The sequence below is a fragment of the Pseudophryne corroboree genome, chromosome 1 (assembly GCF_028390025.1).
Source record: "Pseudophryne corroboree isolate aPseCor3 chromosome 1, aPseCor3.hap2, whole genome shotgun sequence".
Taxonomy (NCBI): Eukaryota; Metazoa; Chordata; class Amphibia; order Anura; family Myobatrachidae; genus Pseudophryne; species Pseudophryne corroboree.
This window is the reverse complement of record NC_086444.1, coordinates 731,961,561-731,981,737: the sequence shown is the minus strand read 5'-3', so window position 1 is coordinate 731,981,737 and position 20,177 is coordinate 731,961,561. Positions and strand designations below refer to the sequence as shown.

Genomic DNA, 20,177 nt, shown 5'->3' with positions numbered 1-20,177 from the left:
TAACGGTAACAGCTGCTGCCCCCAGAAGTTCTATCTCCTGTGAGGCCCCCAGCCCATAACCCACGTATATAACATAAATCCTTTTATTCAGCCATCAATTATAGGAATAACAGTAATTGGTACTGTGCTAATAAATAGCTCTGTGCCGTTTATTATTATTTCAGTTTTTTTAGTGAGTATCCACAAACTCATATTGAGTACAGGTCCTTATAGCCAGATGTTTAGGGGCGTAGCTAGAACTTTATGGGCACCATAGCAAAATTCTGAAAGGGTCTCCAGACTTCCCACCCGCCTATTGCGTGTTCCTGAGCAAGACATGGGCCAGTATTTACTAAAAATCCGAGTTTGGCCAATTTGTGTTTTGTTTTTTTCTAAGTCCCAATCCGGGAATTCACTAAGCAGAAAACTCGGCAGTGTCTGGTCTACTCGTAATGGTTTGATTGGCAAAGTTCTGAAATACTAATGAATAGACCATCGGTCAAACGCGGCTGTTATTTCATACAATACGGGCATTCACTATTCATTCGTATTTGGGTGTTAGTCTCTGAGTGCTCAAGTGCAGGTCTATTTTTTTTCGATTAGTTAAAAAAAGCTGCCAAAAAATAAACCTGCTTTTTCCAGTCGAGTTTGGATAACTATGCACGGATCAGTGAGATCTGTGCATGGTTATCTGTGGGAAAGGGTGTGTTTAGTGTAAAAACTGAAAAAAAAAATTGCGTGGGGTCCCCCCTCCTAAGCATAACCAGCCTCGGACTCTTTGAGCCGGTCCTGGTTGAAAAAATATGGGGGAAAAAATGACAGGGGTTCCCCCATATTTAATCAACCAGCACCGGGCTCTGTGACTCCTGTCAAAGAGGGTCCCTTCAGCCAATCAGGGAGCGCCACGTCGTGGCACTCTCCTGATTGGCTGTATGCTCCTGTAGTGTCTGTCAGGCTGCACACGGCAGAGATACAATGTAGCGCCTATGCGCTCCATTGTATCCAATGGTGGGAACTTTGCGGTCAGCGGTTGACCGAAAGTAACCTCACCGCTGACCGCAAAGTTCCCACCATTGGATACAATGGAGCGCATAGGCGACAAGAGGACAGAGCCTCGTGTGAACATAGGTAAGTATGTATGTTTGGAGGTGTGCATGTATGTAATAAAATTATACTTTCACGGTGTGTGTGTCCTATTTTTTGGGGGGTATTTTTTTAGTAGTAGTACTACAGGTACCAGCGGGCCCAGTTTTCCACCGCATGCTGGTACTTGTGGTTCTCCAAGTACCAGCTTGCGGGGGAGGCTTGCTGGGACTTGTAGTACTTGTAGTGCTACTAAAAACAATATTAAAATTTTTTCAAAAGGCTATCAGCCCCCCTTCGCCCTTGGGTGGCTGGAGGGGGGGACCCCTTGATTTAAGGGGTTCCCACTCCTCCAGGGTACCCCTGGCCAGGGGTGACTAGTTGGGTATGTAATGCCAGGGCCGCAGGGACCACTATAAAAGTGTCCCCCGGCTGTGGCATTATGTACCCGGCTAGTGGAGCCCGGTGCTGGTTTCAAAAATACGGGGGACCCCTACGCTTTTTGTCCCCCGTATTTTTGGAACCAGGACCAGGCGCAGAGCCCGGTGCTGGTTGATTAAATATGGGGGAACCCCTGTCATTTTTCCCCCCATATTTTTTCAACCAGGACCGGCTCAAAGAGCCCGAGGCTGGTTGTGCTTAGGAGGGGGGACCACACGTAATTTTTTTCAGATTTTTTAAGACTTTAATCAACTTTTTAAGGTACACAATGAAGCCCTGCACGGATCTCACAGATCCGGCCGGGATTCCTTGTGTTTTGTCAGGCAGTGTTTTACTCATCACTCCCGTAAAACACTGCCTGATATTACGAATCACATCGACATCGGAAAAAACGAATGTGCAAAACTCGGCAGCTTAGTGAATGATCGTATCAGGATTCAAAAAGTTGCAGTAAAATGCACCCGATACCATTCGAGTTCAAACACCCTTCAAAACGGCAAAAACACGAATCTTAGTATATATACCCCATGGAGTGGGGACCTCTCAGCAGTGTGTTTGGCTGGAGGGAGGAGGGCAGGCAAGCAGGAGCCTCTGCTGTTTGATATGACAGATGGAAGAGGACTTTACTCTTCAGTGACTGTGACTGGGTGCAGGGGGAAGGCGGGCCCCGGACAGGGACGTGCAGTTAGGAAAGACAGTGCCTCCCCTGTGATTAATTATTAAAATAATACAAAGAAGATACTTATGACACAAATTCTGTGTCATAAGTATCTTTTTTACTTTATTCTAATCATTTTAACTCCTTAAATTAGTATTACTGCTATCAGTATTACTGCTATTACTCCCGTAGACAATGGGAACGGGATAGAGCAGGGTGGGGGGGGGGGGGGGGGGGGGCGCTAAGCACTGGGCTTTAAAAGTCCATTAAAAAAAATGCTGAAAGTGGCACTTAAACAAATGCCTCGCTGACAGGGACACCACCCCCATGTCAGCGAAGCAGCTGTGATTGGACAGCGGATTCAGTGCTGGATCCGCTGTCCAATCACCTATACGTGGTGGCGCACTGGGCGGAAGTGGCTGCGGGTCCCGGCGGTGACTGGCGTTGGAGCTGTCCCGGGCTCCTGGCTACAGTAGCGGTGGAACGAGGAACTGTGGCCCTGAAGGCGATAGAGGTGGGAAGCGGCGGAGGCTAGCGCTCTTCCCTCTCCTTCCTCCGCCCTCCCAGCCAGCAGCAGTGCCTACACTGTCCGAATGCACAGGTGAGAAAAGGGGGCCGCTGGGCTGGGTATAGCACTGATTGAGATAGATAGATTGATATATATATATATATATATCAATCTTAATCAGTGCCTCCCCAGCCTATGACCTCACCACACGTCACTGGCCCCAGAAGCAGTCCAGGCCCTATAGTAACTGCATTCCGTACACCCATGGTAGCTACACCCTTGCTGGCTTCAATAAGGTGTAGAGAGCAGTAACTGAAATAAATATAAAAAAAATCCCTCTTACACATTTCTTCTGTCCTGGATTTTATCAAAGGAAGTAGCTGCATGAGATGACTTTTTATAGTTCTATTTATTTCAGTTAATGTTCTGTCCACCTTATCATTGCACACCATGGATCATCTACCTGTGCATCTTTTCTAACTAAATAATGTACGAATTCAGTGACAAAATGCTATATATTAAAACAATCCATTTATTTCAGACACCGGTGGACAGTACAACACTTTTCCTATGCTAGGGTCAGTGGGCTGGTTGGAGATCGGGGACAATAGGATGACTGAGGGGGAGGACACAGTCACTGGACTGGCTGGGATGTACTAGGTTGGGGGCAAGTTAGATGGGGAAGTAGGCTGTTTGGGGAGGATGAGACTGAGCTGGCAGCTTGGGAGACACTGGGATGTAGGGGGGCAGTAAGATGGTGGGAGACACTAGGCTGGAGAGGGAGACACTGGGATAGGTTCGCGTCGGTGGAATGGGGGCAGGCATGGGAACACTGACCTGTGGTTGCTGCACTCTGCTCCTGGCCCTGTACACCGACAGCAGCTCCTAAACACACTGACAGCAGCATCCTGAGCAGCCCCTCAGTCTTTGGCTGCTGCTCCAATCTGGCGGGGACACACCTGTGGGGCACTGGTGCCATGTAACCACAGGGCAGCAGGAGAGGTCTGGAGGCCGGCGTCTGTGTCACTGAGCAGGGAGCTGCGGTGGTTACAAGATCCCGGCTGTGAGGAGCCGGCGAGAGGACCCAGACAGGACCCGGCCACAGAGCCCCCTGCAATGCGCTGCCCTGGCTATAGGGACGGGAGGAGGAGCCGACACTGAGAAGGAATGTAGCGCAGTGATGAAGTGGACCGGCAGCCAATCAGGTCAATAAGTTTTAGCATGGCCAAATAGCAAAACTGTAGCAAGGCATGCTGGTATGTGTAGTTCAACAACAGCTGGAGGGCCGAAGGTTCCCCATCCCTGAGCTACATGCTCCTCTGTGTGTCCCCATACATTGCACTATATCACTGCACTATAGTGTATCAGAGCAGAGGCACTAGGATGCGACTTTAACTAGTGCATATGCTGGGCATAAATGCTATAATTATCTGTCCGATCTACTTGATATCAGTGGATCAGCCAGATAATTGCAGCGTGTAGGCAGGCAGTTGGTCTGGTAATATTAATTGGTGAGACATGCTGCATGTCCCTCCAATGTCCAGCATGTCCCTCCGATTCAATATTTTAAAAGTGTCATGTTGGCCACATCAGACAGTGTATGCCAACGGACATTTACCCTGTTCCTTCACATGGGAGGGAATGGGTAAATGTCTCCTCCATGTGGGTGGAGTGCCAATATCACAGCCAATACACAGTGTATGCCTGTGATATCTGCAGTGTCAGATAAAATGTCTGTCGGTCTGAGGAAGTTGCTGAATTAAAAGCCGGATAAATGCCTTAAGCCTGTCAGTCACACGGACTCTGTGTATACTATTGTGCCACTCTCTGCTGTATACATCCCGGTGTGCTACTATGAGTGGGGTGTGCTAGATTGCTTCCATACAAAGGATTTGGTAAGACCAAATTGATTTGGGCTCTGTGCTAATTAATGGCTGCCTGACAGAGCAATTCTATTGTTTTGGTCACCCATTAATTATCACCCTTTTAGCACCCATAAGCACTGGATTAGGGCCTGATTCAGACGTGATCGCTGTTGTGCGAAATCGTACAGCGGGTGATTATCAATCGACTGCACATGCGTACGGATCGCAATGCACATGCGCAAGGTTAAACAGCGAAAGAATTCTGCATCTACATATACAGGGGGGGAAACTGGCCGTTTTCTGGGAGTGTCATAAAAATCGCAGGCCAACCCAAGCATTTTCAGGGAGGGTGCGTGACATCAGCTCCAGCCCCGAACAGTCTGTTTCTATCGCACTGTAGGAGTAGGTCCTGGGCTACGGAAAGACTGCACAGACTGCACAGACTGGAAAAAACATTTGATGGTGAATGAGATGCAAATGGGTTTGCAGATGTCCGCTGTCTGGCAAAGTTTTTGCACGCCGTATGCATGCATTTGCACACTTTTATGGGGAGTGTTTTCACTCTGTCTGGGCAGTGGCTATCTGATCACAGCCCTCTGCAAACTTGCAGAGGAGCGCTCAGGTCTGAATTAGGCACTTAGGGGTAAATTTACTAACATTCGTAATTTTCGGAAAAAGGTCAAAGTTCAATCACGAATGACATCGAAAGTGTAAAACTGCAACTTTTTGAATTTATTACGGCTAATTTACTAAGCTGTCGTATTCGGATTTTTTATTTGTTCCGATGTCGATGTCATTCGTGTTTTTTCCCCGTTTTTTACGGCAGTGATTAGCAAAACACTGCCGACTTTATCACAATGAATCTCGGCCGGATCTGTGTGATCCGTGCTGGGGTTCATTTTTTTTAAAATAAACACTGTAAAACTTAAAAAAAAATTGCGTGGGGTCCCCCCTCCTAAGCATGACCAGCCTCGGGCTCTTTGAGCCGATCCTGGTTGCAGAAATATGGGGGGGAAAATGACATGGGTTCCCCCATATTTAAGCAACCAGCATCGGGCTCTGCGCCTGGTCCTGGTTCCAAAAATACAGGGGACAAAAAGAGTAGGGGTCCCCCGTATTTTTAAAACCAGCACCGGGCTCCACTAGCTGGACAGATAATGCCACAGCCGGGGGTCACTTTTATATAGTGCCCTGCGGCCGTGGCATCAAAAATCCAACTAGTCACCCCTGGGCGGGGTACCCTGGGGGAGTGGGGACCCCTTCAATCAAGGGGTCCCCCCCCCCAGCCACCCAAGGGCCAGGGGTGAAGCCCGAGGCTGTCCCCCCCATCCAATTGGCTGCGGATGGGGGGCTGATAGCCTTTTGTGAAAATGAAAAGATATTGTTTTTAGTAGCAGTACTACAAGGCCCAGCAAGCCTCCCCCGCATGCTGGTATTTGGAGAACCACAAGTACCAGCATGCGGCGGAAAAACGGGCCCGCTGGTACCTGTAGTACTACTACTAAAAAAATACCCAAAAAAAGACAATACACACACACCTTGAAAGTAAAGTTTTATTACATGCATCCACACAAACATACATACATACTTACCTTATGTTCACACGAGGGTCTGTCCTCTTCTCCAGTAGAATCCATGGGGTACCTGTTGAATAAATTCTACTCACCAGATCCAGGGTCCCAGGCTCCTCGTAGCATCCATTTGTAATCCACGTACTTGAATAAAATAAAAAAACGGAGAGCCGAGCCACGCACTGAAAGGGGACCCATGTTTGCACATGGGCCCCCTTTCCCCGAATGCCAGAAACCCACTCTGACTGATGTCTAAGTGGGTTTCTTCAGCCAATCAGGGAGCGCCACGTTGTAGCACCCTCCTGATCGGCTGTGTGCTCCTGTACTGTCTGACAGGCGGCACACGGCAGTGTTACAATGTAGCGCCTATGCGCTCCATTGTAACCAATGGTGGGAACTTTCTGCCCTGCGGTTGACCGAAAGTGACCTCACCGCTGAGCAGAAAGTTCCCACCATTGGTTACAATGGAGCGCATAGGCGCTACATTGTAACACTGCCGTGTGCTGCCTGTCAGACAGTACAGGAGCACACAGCCGATCAGGAGGGTGCTACAACGTGGCGCTCCCTGATTGGCTGAAGAAACCCACTTAGACATCAGTCAGAGTGGGTTTCTGGCATTCGGGGAAAGGGGGCCCATGTGCAAACATGGGTCCCCTTTCAGTGCGTGGCTCGGCTCTCCGTTTTTTTATTTTATTCAAGTACGTGGATTACAAATGGATGCTACGAGGAGCCTGGGACCCTGGATCTGGTGAGTAGAATTTATTCAACAGGTACCCATGGATTCTACTGGAGAAGAGGACAGACCCTCGTGTGAACATAAGGTAAGTATGTATGTATGTTTGTGTGGATGCATGTAATAAAACTTTACTTTCAAGGTGTGTGTGTATTGTCTTTTTTTGGGTATTTTTTTAGTAGTAGTACTACAGGTACCAGCGGGCCCGTTTTTCCGTCGCATGCTGGTACTTGTGGTTCTCCAAGTACCAGCATGCGGGGGAGGCTTGCTGGGCCTTGTAGTACTGCTACTAAAAACAATATCTTTTCATTTTTTTCACAAAAGGCTATCAGCCCCCCATCCGCAGCCAATTGGATGGGGGGGACAGCCTCGGGCTTCACCCCTGGCCCTTGGGTGGCTGGGGGGGGGGGACCCCTTGATTGAAGGGGTCCCCACTCCCCCAGGGTACCCCGCCCAGGGGTGACTAGTTGGATTTTTGATGCCACGGCCGCAGGGCACTATATAAAAGTGACCCCCGGCTGTGGCATTATCTGTCCAGCTAGTGGAGCCCAGTGCTGGTTTTAAAAATACAGGGGACCCCTACTCTTTTTGTCCCCCGTATTTTTGGAACCAGGACCAGGCGCAGAGCCCGATGCTGGTTGCTTAAATATGGGGGAACCCCTGTCAATTTTTTCCCCATATTTCTGCAACCAGGATCGGCTCAAAGAGCCCGAGGCTGGTTATGCTTAGGAGGGGGGACCCTACGCAATTTTTTTTAAGAAAATAACCACTTTCCCACCCCTTCCCACTGATATACATGCACGGATCTCATGGATCCCTGCATGCCTATACAATCACGGATTAAAAAAGCAGGTCTGTTTTTTTTTTGCACTTTTTTACGAGTTGTAATTTTTCACGGCAGTGTTTGTTTTTTTTTGCTTTGCACTTCTTAGTAAATTACCGAGATTCATAGTTAAACAGCCGCGTTTTGACCGATGGTGTATTCATTCGTAATTTTTTTGTTGGACTTCCAAAAAACTACGAATGCCCTCATCACTGCCGTGATTATTGCTTAGTAAATTACCGAGATGACACTTTGATGAAAAAACGGCATCTCGGTCAAAATCGGGACCTTAGTAAATTTACCCCTTAGCTGTGTAGACACAGCTAAACCCATATAAAGTCCTGGATGGGGCACACAAACTGCTGTTTGGCGGCCAAACCACTGACTTTGTTGCACATTTCTGCTCACCACTAGGGGAGCTTTGTAATGTTGTTTAGTACCCTATGTGGGGATTAATAGAGATACAAAAGGATTTTTTTTTTGCAGACCACCTAGGTCTAAATAAATCTCAAGTAGGTGGCTTCCATTTCTACTTTCTTTCATTTACTTTAGGACATATTGCTTTCTGAGGTACAGGTGTTTCTTAATTTTAAGCACTTTATCTTGAGGGACATAGCTCACTACTTCCTTGTGTGTCTTTACTTGGTGATTAGCCATTCATCACCGTTCAAGTGTGAGCCCTTAATAGATTTTGCCCTGTATTTCCTTGACTTGTACTTTCTTGAAAACTTTGTGTGGCAAAAAAGAATGGCTGTCCAGTAGCCACCTTGCAGCACAGGTGAGGGTGATCCCCTTCAATACACCAAGTAGACTAATTTCACCCTTAGTAGGGTCAGCAGCTCCATCTGGCTGAATTTGCTTTATGTGTGTTATCGGCACTGGAGTGAGAACTCCCACTTCTCTGTAGAGATGAGCGGGTTCGGTACGCCGAGAACCGAACCCTACCGAACTCCACGTGTGAAAACACGGTTCCGAGCCCGGCCCAGTTATTCCCGCCTGACTTGGTAAACCCGAACGAGGCAAAACGTCATCATCCCGCTGTCGGATTCTCGTGGGATTCGGATTCCATATAAAAAGACGCGCGTCGCCACCATTTTCACTCGGGCATTGTAGAGAGGCTACGTTCTCTCAGTGTCAGTTCTCAGTATCAGTGCTCATTGTCTTGTGCTGCATCATGCTGCTCAGTAATACTAATACTAGTACAGTGTCTTGTGCTGCATCTTGCTGCTAAAGGGTGCTGTGGTAGTAGTGTCCTGTGACTGTGCATTGGTCAATATCATCATTCCAGTCACAGTGGTATCTGGGGGGTGACAATTCCAGAGTGCTTTTGTGCTGCTCACTAATACACTAATACAGTGTCTTGTGCTGCATCGTGCTGCTCAGTGTCTGTTCTCAGTATCAGTATCAGTTCTCAGTGATCAGTATCACTGCTCAGTAGTATCAACAGTGCTCAGTATCACTGGTCAGTGCTCAGTGTCTTGTGCTGCATCGTGCTGCTCAGTGTCAGTTCTCAGTATCAGTTCTCAGTGATCAGTATCACTGCTCAGTAGTATCATCAGTGCTCAGTATCACTGGTCAGTGCTCAGTGTCTTGTGCTGCATCATGCTGCTCAGTGTCAGTTCTCAGTATCACTGCTCAGTAGTATCATCAGTGCTCAGTATCACTGCTCAGTAGTATCATCAGTGCTCAGTATCACTGCTCAGTAGTATCATCAGTGCTCAGTATCACTGGTCAGTGCTCAGTGTCTTGTGCTGCTCAGTGTCAGTTCTCAGTATCACTGCTCAGTAGTATCATCAGTGCTCAGTATCACTGCTCAGTAGTATCATCAGTGCTCAGTATCACTGCTCAGTAGTATCATCAGTGCTCAGTATCACTGCTCAGTAGTATCATCAGTGCTCAGTATCACTGGTCAGTGCTCAGTGTCTTGTGCTGCTCAGTGTCAGTTCTCAGTATCACTGCTCAGTAGTATCATCAGTGCTCAGTATCACTGCTCAGTAGTATCATCAGTGCTCAGTATCACTGGTCAGTGCTCAGTGTCTTGTGCTGCTCAGTGTCAGTTCTCAGTATCGCTGCTCAGTAGTAGTATCATTAGTGCTCAGTATCGCTGCTCAGTAGTATCATCAGTGCTCAGAATCACTGGTCAGTGCACCTCTTTTTCTCTTTTCTTTGCATCATGTGCTGTTTGGGGACTATTTTTTTTTAAAAGTGCCATCCTGTCTGACACTTCCGTATATGTCCAGTGGTACTCCCATTTTATATAATTCCCGACATTACTGCCATTTAATTCCAGTGATTTTGTCATTTTCTTCCAGTGATTTGGACCAATAATACTATTGATTAGAACACATAATTCCTGTGATACTGGCTTTTAATTCTAGTGATTTTGTCATTTTCTTCCAGTGATTTGGACCAATGATTCCATTGATTATAACGAATAATTCAAGTGATATTGCCTTATAATTCACATGATACTGGAGTCTAATTCTAGATGGGCCAGGTGTTTGTGTCGCTTAGCTTAGACATCCAGCGACCGCCATACAGCGACCTTGGTGCACCTCTATTTTTCTTTGCATCATGTGCTGTTTGGGGACTATTTTTTTAAGTGCCATCCTGTCTGACACTGCAGTGCCACTCCTAGATGGGCCAGGTGTTTGTGCCGCCCACTTGGGTCGCTTAGCTTAGTCATCCAGCGACCTTGGTGCAAATTTTAGAATTAAATATAATATTGTGAGGTGTGAGGTGTTCAGAATAGACTGGAAATGAGTTGAAATTATTGTTATTGAAGTTAATAATACTATAGGATCAAAATTACCCCCAAATTCTATGACTTTAGCTGTTTTTGTGTTTTTTTCCAAAAATCACCCGAATCCAAAACACATCCAAATCCAAAACCCGAAAGGCTGGTTTTGCCAAAACGCGTCCAAATCCAAAACACGACCGCGGATCCGAATCCAAAACCAAAACACGAAAAATGCCCGCTGCACAGCTCTACTTTTCTGCAGTTGTCGTTAGGATAACTGGAAAAATGCAGATGTTGTTCAAAGTGAACTTGAAAGTGGCTCCACTGATTTACTGACTATTCTGTCTTCAACTTCCATACTATTTTTTTAAATTATAAAGGCTACCCAATTTCACACCACTATTTATATGTATATATTGTATTTCAAAATGTTCAGGTCTACAGTTATTCATTAGGCATTTGGAGCAGAAAAGTCCAAGACTGGGACAGGTTGTGTGTAAAATATAATTTACGTCGTGTTCTCCATTTTGGGATTCTGGTGTGATGTAAAATGTATTTGCCGTTAGCCATATAGAGATTTGCCTCTTGTTTCATGAATTGCCCTACCTCCCATTTGTGGTACTAATTTTGTCAGCTTTTGAGTGGTTGACAGAAAGAACAGAAGAACAACCGTCTTCCTGCATAGAAAAGGTGCGCTTTCCTTCAACAGATGTAATCCAAAGTGTATATATATATATATATGAGATGAGCGCCTGAAATTTTTCGGGTTTTGTGTTTTGGTTTTGGGTTCGGTTCCGCGGCTGTGTTTTGGGTTCGAACGCGTTTTGGCAAAACCTCACCGAATTATTTTTGTCGGATTCGGGTGTGTTTTGGATTCGGGTGTTTTTTTCCAAAAACACTAAAAAACAGCTTAAATCATAGAATTTGGGGGTCATTTTGATCCCAAAGTATTATTAACCTCAAAAACCATAATTTACACTCATTTTCAGTCTATTCTGAATACCTCACACCTCACAATATTATTTTTAGTCCTAAAATTTGCACCGAGGTCGCTGTGTGAGTAAGATAAGCGACCCTAGTGGCCGACACAAACACCGGGCCCATCTAGGAGTGGCACTGCAGTGTCACGCAGGATGTCCCTTCCAAAAAACCCTCCCCAAACAGCACATGACGCAAAGAAAAAAAGAGGCGCAATGAGGTAGCTGTGTGAGTAAGATTAGCGACCCTAGTGGCCGACACAAACACCGGGCCCATCTAGGAGTGGCACTGCAGTGTCACGCAGGATGGCCCTTCCAAAAAACCCTCCCCAAACAGCACATGACGCAAAGAAAAAAAGAGGCGCAATGAGGTAGCTGACTGTGTGAGTAAGATTAGCGACCCTAGTGGCCGACACAAACACCGGGCCCATCTAGGAGTGGCACTGCAGTGTCACGCAGGATGTCCCTTCCAAAAAACCCTCCCCAATCAGCACATGATGCAAAGAAAAAGAAAAGAAAAAAGAGGTGCAAGATGGAATTATCCTTGGGCCCTCCCACCCACCCTTATGTTGTATAAACAAAACAGGACATGCACACTTTAACCAACCCATCATTTCAGTGACAGGGTCTGCCACACGACTGTGACTGATATGACGGGTTGGTTTGGACCCCCCCCCAAAAAAGAAGCAATTAATCTCTCCTTGCACAAACTGGCTCTACAGAGGCAAGATGTCCACCTCATCTTCACCCTCCGATATATCACCGTGTACATCCCCCTCCTCACAGATTATCAATTCGTCCCCACTGGAATCCACCATCTCAGCTCCCTGTGTACTTTGTGGAGGCAATTGCTGCTGGTCAATGTCTCCGCGGAGGAATTGATTATAATTCATTTTAATGAACATCATCTTCTCCACATTTTCTGGATGTAACCTCGTACGCCGATTGCTGACAAGGTGAGCGGCGGCACTAAACACTCTTTCGGAGTACACACTTGTGGGAGGGCAACTTAGGTAGAATAAAGCCAGTTTGTGCAAGGGCCTCCAAATTGCCTCTTTTTCCTGCCAGTATAAGTACGGACTGTGTGACGTGCCTACTTGGATGCGGTCACTCATATAATCCTCCACCATTCTATCAATGTTGAGAGAATCATATGCAGTGACAGTAGACGACATGTCCGTAATCGTTGTCAGGTCCTTCAGTCCGGACCAGATGTCAGCATCAGCAGTCGCTCCAGACTGCCCTGCATCACCGCCAGCGGGTGGGCTCGGAATTCTGAGCCTTTTCCTCGCACCCCCAGTTGCGGGAGAATGTGAAGGAGGAGATGTTGACAGGTCGCGTTCCGCTTGACTTGACAATTTTGTCACCAGCAGGTCTTTCAACCCCAGCAGACCTGTGTCTGCCGGAAAGAGAGATCCAAGGTAGGCTTTAAATCTAGGATCGAGCACGGTGGCCAAAATGTAGTGCTCTGATTTCAACAGATTGACCACCCGTGAATCCTTGTTAAGCGAATTAAGGGCTGCATCCACAAGTCCCACATGCCTAGCGGAATCGCTCCGTGTTAGCTCCTTCTTCAATGCCTCCAGCTTCTTCTGCAAAAGCCTGATGAGGGGAATGACCTGACTCAGGCTGGCAGTGTCTGAACTGACTTCACGTGTGGCAAGTTCAAAGGGCATCAGAACCTTGCACAACGTTGAAATCATTCTCCACTGCACTTGAGACAGGTGCATTCCATCTCCTATATCGTGCTCAATTGTATAGGCTTGAATGGCCTTTTGCTGCTCCTCCAACCTCTGAAGCATATAGAGGGTTGAATTCCACCTCGTTACCACTTCTTGCTTCAGATGATGGCAGGGCAGGTTCAGTAGTTTTTGGTGGTGCTCCAGTCTTCTGTACGTGGTGCCTGTACGCCGAAAGTGTCCCGCAATTTTTCTGGCCACCGACAGCATCTCTTGCACGCCCCTGTCGTTTTTAAAAAAATTCTGCACCACCAAATTCAAGGTATGTGCAAAACATGGGACGTGCTGGAATTTGCCCATATTTAATGCACACACAATATTGCTGGCGTTGTCCGATGCCACAAATCCACAGGAGAGTCCAATTGGGGTAAGCCATTCCGCGATGATCTTCCTCAGTTGCCGTAAGAGGTTTTCAGCTGTGTGCGTATTCTGGAAAGCGGTGATACAAAGCGTAGCCTGCCTAGGAAAGAGTTGGCGTTTGCGAGATGCTGCTACTGGTGCCGCCGCTGCTGTTCTTGCGGCGGGAGTCCATACATCTACCCAGTGGGCTGTCACAGTCATATAGTCCTGACCCTGCCCTGCTCCACTTGTCCACATGTCCGTGGTTAAGTGGACATTGGGTACAACTGCATTTTTTAGGACACTGGTGAGTCTTTTTCTGACGTCCGTGTACATTCTCGGTATCGCCTGCCTAGAGAAGTGGAACCTAGATGGTATTTGGTAACGGGGGCACACTGCCTCAATAAATTGTCTAGTTCCCTGTGAACTAACGGCGGATACCGGACGCACGTCTAACACCAACATAGTTGTCAAGGACTCAGTTATCCGCTTTGCAGTAGGATGACTGCTGTGATATTTCATCTTCCTCGCAAAGGACTGTTGAACAGTCAATTGCTTACTGGAAGTAGTACAAGTGGGCTTACGACTTCCCCTCTGGGATGACCATCGACTCCCAGCGGCAACAACAGCAGCGCCAGCAGCAGTAGGCGTTACACGCAAGGATGCATCGGAGGAATCCCAGGCAGGAGAGGACTCGTCAGACTTGCCAGTGACATGGCCTGCAGGACTATTGGCATTCCTGGGGAAGGAGGAAATTGACACTGAGGGAGTTGGTGGGGTGGTTTGCGTGAGCTTGGTTACAAGAGGAAGGGATTTACTGGTCAGTGGACTGCTTCCGCTGTCACCCAAAGTTTTTGAACTTGTCACTGACTTATTATGAATGCGCTGCAGGTGACGTATAAGGGAGGATGTTCCGAGGTGGTTAACGTCCTTACCCCTACTTATTACAGCTTGACAAAGGGAACACACGGCTTGACACCTGTTGTCCGCATTTCTGGTGAAATACCTCCACACCGAAGAGCTGATTTTTTTGGTATTTTCACCTGGCATGTCAACGGCCATATTCCTCCCACGGACAACAGGTGTCTCCCCGGGTGCCTGACTTAAACAAACCACCTCACCATCAGAATCCTCCTGGTCAATTTCCTCCCCAGCGCCAGCAACACCCATATCCTCCTCATCCTGGTGTACTTCAACACTGACATCTTCAATCTGACTATCAGGAACTGGACTGCGGGTGCTCCTTCCAGCACTTGCAGGGGGCATGCAAATAGTGGAAGGCGCATGCTCTTCACGTCCAGTGTTGGGAAGGTCAGGCATCGCAAACGACACAATTGGACTCTCCTTGTGGATTTGGGATTTCAAAGAACGCACAGTTCTTTGCGGTGCTTTTGCCAGCTTGAGTCTTTTCAGTTTTCTAGCGAGAGGCTGAGTGCTTCCATCCTCATGTGAAGCTGAACCACTAGCCATGAACATAGGCCAGGGCCTCAGCCGTTCCTTGCCACTCCGTGTGGTAAATGGCATATTGGCAAGTTTACGCTTCTCCTCCGACAATTTTATTTTAGGTTTTGGAGTCCTTTTTTTTCTGATATTTGGTGTTTTGGATTTGACATGCTCTGTACTATGACATTGGGCATCGGCCTTGGCAGACGACGTTGCTGGCATTTCATCGTCTCGGCCATGACTAGTGGCAGCAGCTTCAGCACGAGGTGGAAGTGGATCTTGATCTTTCCCTAATTTTGGAACCTCAACTTTTTTGTTCTCCATATTTTATAGGCAGAACTAAAAGGCACCTCAGGTAAACAATGGAGATGGATGGATTGGATACTAGTATACAATTATGGACGGACTGCCACGGTTAGGTGGTATAAAAAAACCACGGTTAGGTGGTATATAATACAATTATGGATGGACGGACTGCCTGCCGAGTGCCGACACAGAGGTAGCCACAGCCGTGAACTACCGCACTGTACACTGGTTGATAAAGAGATAGTAGTATACTCGTAACAACTAGTATGACGACGGTATAAAGAATGAAAAAAAAACCACGGTTAGGTGGTATATATTATAATACAATTATGGTTGGACGGACTGCCTGCCGAGTGCCGACACAGAGGTAGCCACAGCCGTGAACTACCGCACTGTACACTGGTTGATAAAGAGATAGTAGTATACTCGTAACAACTAGTATGACTGACTATGACGGTATAAAGAATGAAAAAAAAACCACGGTTAGGTGGTATATATTATAATACAATTATGGATGGACGGACTGCCTGCCGACTGCCGACACAGAGGTAGCCACAGCCGTGAACTACCGCACTGTACACTGGTTGATAAAGAGATAGTAGTATACTCGTAACAACTAGTATGACGACGGTATAAAGAATGAAAAAAAAACCACGGTTAGGTGGTATATATTATAATAATACAATTATGGATGGACGGACTGCCTGCCGAGTTCCGACACAGAGGTAGCCACAGCCGTGAACTACCGCACTGTACACTGGTTGATAAAGAGATAGTAGTATACTCGTAACAACTAGTATGACTGACTATGACGGTATAAAGAATGAAAAAAAAACCACGGTTAGGTGGTATATATTGTAATACAATTATGGATGGACGGACTGCCTGCCGAGTTCCGACACAGAGGTAGCCACAGCCGTGAACTACCGCACTGTACACTGGTTGATAAAGAGATAGTAGTATACTCGTAACAACTAGTATGACGACGGTATAAAGAATGAAAAAAAAACCACGGTTAGGTGGTATATATTATAATACAATTATGGATGGACGGACTGCCTGCCGACTGCCGACTCAGAGGTAGCCACAGCCGTGAACTACCGCACTGTACACTGGTTGATAAAGAGATAGTAGTATACTCGTAACAACTAGTATGACACTATGACGGTATAAAGAATGAAAAAAAAACCACGGTTAGGTGGTATATATTATAATAATACAATTATGGATGGACGGACTGCCTGCCGAGTTCCGACACAGAGGTAGCCACAGCCGTGAACTACCGCACTGTACACTGGTTGATAAAGAGATAGTAGTATACTCGTAACAACTAGTATGACACTATGACGGTATAAAGAATGAAAAAAAAACCACGGTTAGGTGGTATATATTATAATACAATTATGGATGGACGGACTGCCTGCCGACTGCCGACACAGAGGTAGCCACAGCCGTGAACTACCGCACTGTACACTGGTTGATAAAGAGATAGTAGTATACTCGTAACAACTAGTATGACACTATGACGGTATAAAGAATGAAAAAAAAACCACGGTTAGGTGGTATATATTATAATACAATTATGGATGGACGGACTGCCTGCCGAGTGCCGACACAGAGGTAGCCACAGCCGTGAACTACCGCACTGTACACTGGTTGATAAAGAGATAGTAGTATACTCGTAACAACTAGTATGACTGACTATGACGGTATAAAGAATGAAAAAAAAACCACGGTTAGGTGGTATATATTATAATACAATTATGGATGGACGGACTGCCTGCCGACTGCCGACACAGAGGTAGCCACAGCCGTGAACTACCGCACTGTACACTGGTTGATAAAGAGATAGTAGTATACTCGTAACAACTAGTATGACACTATGACGGTATAAAGAATGAAAAAAAAACCACGGTTAGGTGGTATATATTATAATACAATTATGGATGGACGGACGGACTGCCTGCCGACTGCCGACACAGAGGTAGCCACAGCCGTGAACTACCGCACTGTACACTGGTTGATAAAGAGATAGTAGTATACTCGTAACAACTAGTATGACTATGACGACGGTATAAAGAAAGAAAAAAAAATACCACGGTTAGGTGGTATATAATTATACAATTATGGATGGACGGACTGCCTGCCGAGTGCCGACTGCCGACACAGAGGTAGCCACAGCCGTGAACTACCGCACTGTACTGTGTCTGCTGCTAATATAGACTGGTTGATAAAGAGATAGTATACAACAATATACTACTATACTGGTGGTCAGGCACTGGTCACCACTAGTCACACTGGCAGTGGCACTCCTGCAGCAAAAGTGTGCACTGTTTAATTTTAAATTAATATAATATTATGTACTCCTGGCTCCTGCTATAACAACCTGCAGTGCTCCCCAGTCTCCCCCACAATTATTATAAGCTTTTATACATTGATGTGCAGCACACTGGGCTGAGCTGAGTGCACACAGACTGAGTCACACTGTGTGACTGCTGTGTATCGTTTTTTTCAGGCAGAGAACGGATATAGCAGAGAACGGATATATTAAATAAAAGTTAACTTAACAACAACTGCACTGGTCACTGTGGTAAACTCTGTCTGCACAATCTCTCTCTCTCTCTCTCTCTCTTCTAATCTATTCTAATGGAGAGGACGCCAGCCACGTCCTCTCCCTATCAATCTCAATGCACGTGTGAAAATGGCGGCGACGCGCGGCTCCTTATATAGAATCCGAGTCTCGCGAGAATCCGACAGCGTCATGATGACGTTCGGGCGCGCTCGGGTTAACCGAGCAAGGCGGGAAGATCCGAGTCGCTCGGACCCGTGAAAAAAAAAGTGAAGTTCGTGCGGGTTCGGATTCAAAGAAACCGAACCCGCTCATCTCTAATATATATATATATATATATATATATACACACACAGATGTGTCTACTTACATCTTTGCTATTTTGCTCAGTTTGGCACAACATGCAAAACACGGCTAAGCTGCTTTTCATGAGTAGTGAGTGGATGGATTTTAAAATTTTTGTTTGCCATAATAGAATTTGTACTGTATAAAGTAACATATTAAAGAAGCAAATTAAGAAAAATCACAAGGTGTGGCTAAATCTCTAAGTCTATGGCATGCAAATCCGTGCCATTCATGGCGGGATATAACAAAAGATGTATGTGGAGTGGACACATCTGCAACTCTATTTATATAATGTTTAAGTGTAATGTTTTTCCATTATGCATTTGGAGAAGCTCTCATCAGCTACTACATAATTTATATTGCCTGGGTTATATATAATGAAGAATGCAGGGGCGGATTGGGATGGAAAACCAGCCTGGGAAATTTACAGAAGCAGCCCTAATGGGGGTTCGATCTGATGAGAGGTTGGAGTTTGTTGAGGGGGACAGAGTCCCTCCTCATAGGGCCTGATTGTAGGAAATTGCATCCTTCCTTGTGTCTTTTGCTGCAGTTGTGTCTGAGACCAGGGGCGGATTGGGAACTAAAAGTGATCCTGTACTATTGTGTAGAAGTGGCCTGACAAAGGGGTATATTCAATTAAAGTCGGATCCATTACGACATGTATTTGGCGGAATGGATCCGACAACCCCTATTCAATCCCATCTTAATTCGACTTTTTCAGGAGAAGGGGGGCGAGCCGCGGGGGGACAGATGGCGGGCATACAGGGAAGATCAGCGCTACAGTAGCGCTGCAGCAGGATATCACTCAGCCGCCCGACCTCAAGGCAGCTTCCACCCGGCTCCAGCAGCGTGCTGGAGCTGGGTGGAAGCTGCCGTGAGGTCGGGCGGCTGAGTGACATCCAGCTGCAGCGCTACTGTAGCGCTGATCTCCCTGTATGCCCGCCGGCTGTCCTCCGTCTCCCTGCGAACCCCCCCCCTCCCCTCGCCTCCTCTAGGTCCACATCTCATTCCGACATAATTTTGATGTCGGACTGAGATGGTTGAAAAGGGGGCCAAAACCTGTCGGATTTGGCCCCGTTTTCGACATAAACACGTGGATCGGCAGCTATTCCGCCGATCCAGGTGCTTTTCGACAAGTCGAATTTATCGACTTGTCGAAAAATTTAGGAAAATATTGAATATGTCTAATCAGGATTCGACCTTAAAAAGTCGAAAACTGCCGTCTTTTCGACAGACGGCAGTTTTCAACTTCAATTGAATATACCCCTATAGACAGCACAAGGGGCATAACATACTATGTAGCCAAGGCAGCATCACTGGATGGCAGAGTTGCTGTACTGCACAGATGGTATAACAGAATGAATGGGGACAATGCAGTGTACTGAATGGGTGGGCTGCCTGTCATGTGGGTGATGGGGCCACTTGACAACACACAAAACAGGCCCCACAGACACGTCAGCCTACCAGGAATCTTCCTGGTGAGCCCTATGGCTAATCCGCCCCTGGAAGAATGTAACTGTTAAGATATTAAGCAATTGTATACAGGGTAGTCTGTTGGTTTCTTAAATTACCACCTGGTGGGAGCCATATTTAATGGTTTGTATACAGTAGGAACTTATTAGGAAAGTGGGTAGTATGAAGTGCTTATTGATAGAAAATCAGGAGACAATGAGGCATAAAATCAATATTTTGACACCATGGACCTAGAGTGGTATAAATCTATGACGCTAATACAAATATGCTAGCACAATGTAAATACTGATGATGATAATAATAATAATAATAATAATAATAATAATAATAATAGTAGAGAAGTTCTAGATTCCATTTTAAATGTTCTCATAATACTAAAAAGACTCTTGATATCTGTCAGCCCATGGAAATTGTTGTATTCTCTCTAGTGTAAGTAAAATATGGCATGTTAGTGATATTTTAGGAGACAGTTAAAAACTTGTAGCAGGTCAAATAAATATGTCAGTGTCACAAAATCATTATACATGAATTTGGTGCTTTCAAGGCGTATTATCTGGTCAATTTTATTTTTAAGAATAAAACTAT

At 46.3% G+C, this 20,177-nt stretch overlaps 1 protein-coding gene across 1 annotated transcript in view; it reads right to left on the bottom strand.

Moving 5' to 3' along the window:
- The window catches only part of LOC135047596 (interleukin-31 receptor subunit alpha-like), a 172,001-nt gene that overhangs the window by 78,873 nt on the left and 72,951 nt on the right, over nucleotides 1-20,177 (bottom strand). The gene's annotated exons all lie outside the window — the stretch shown is intronic.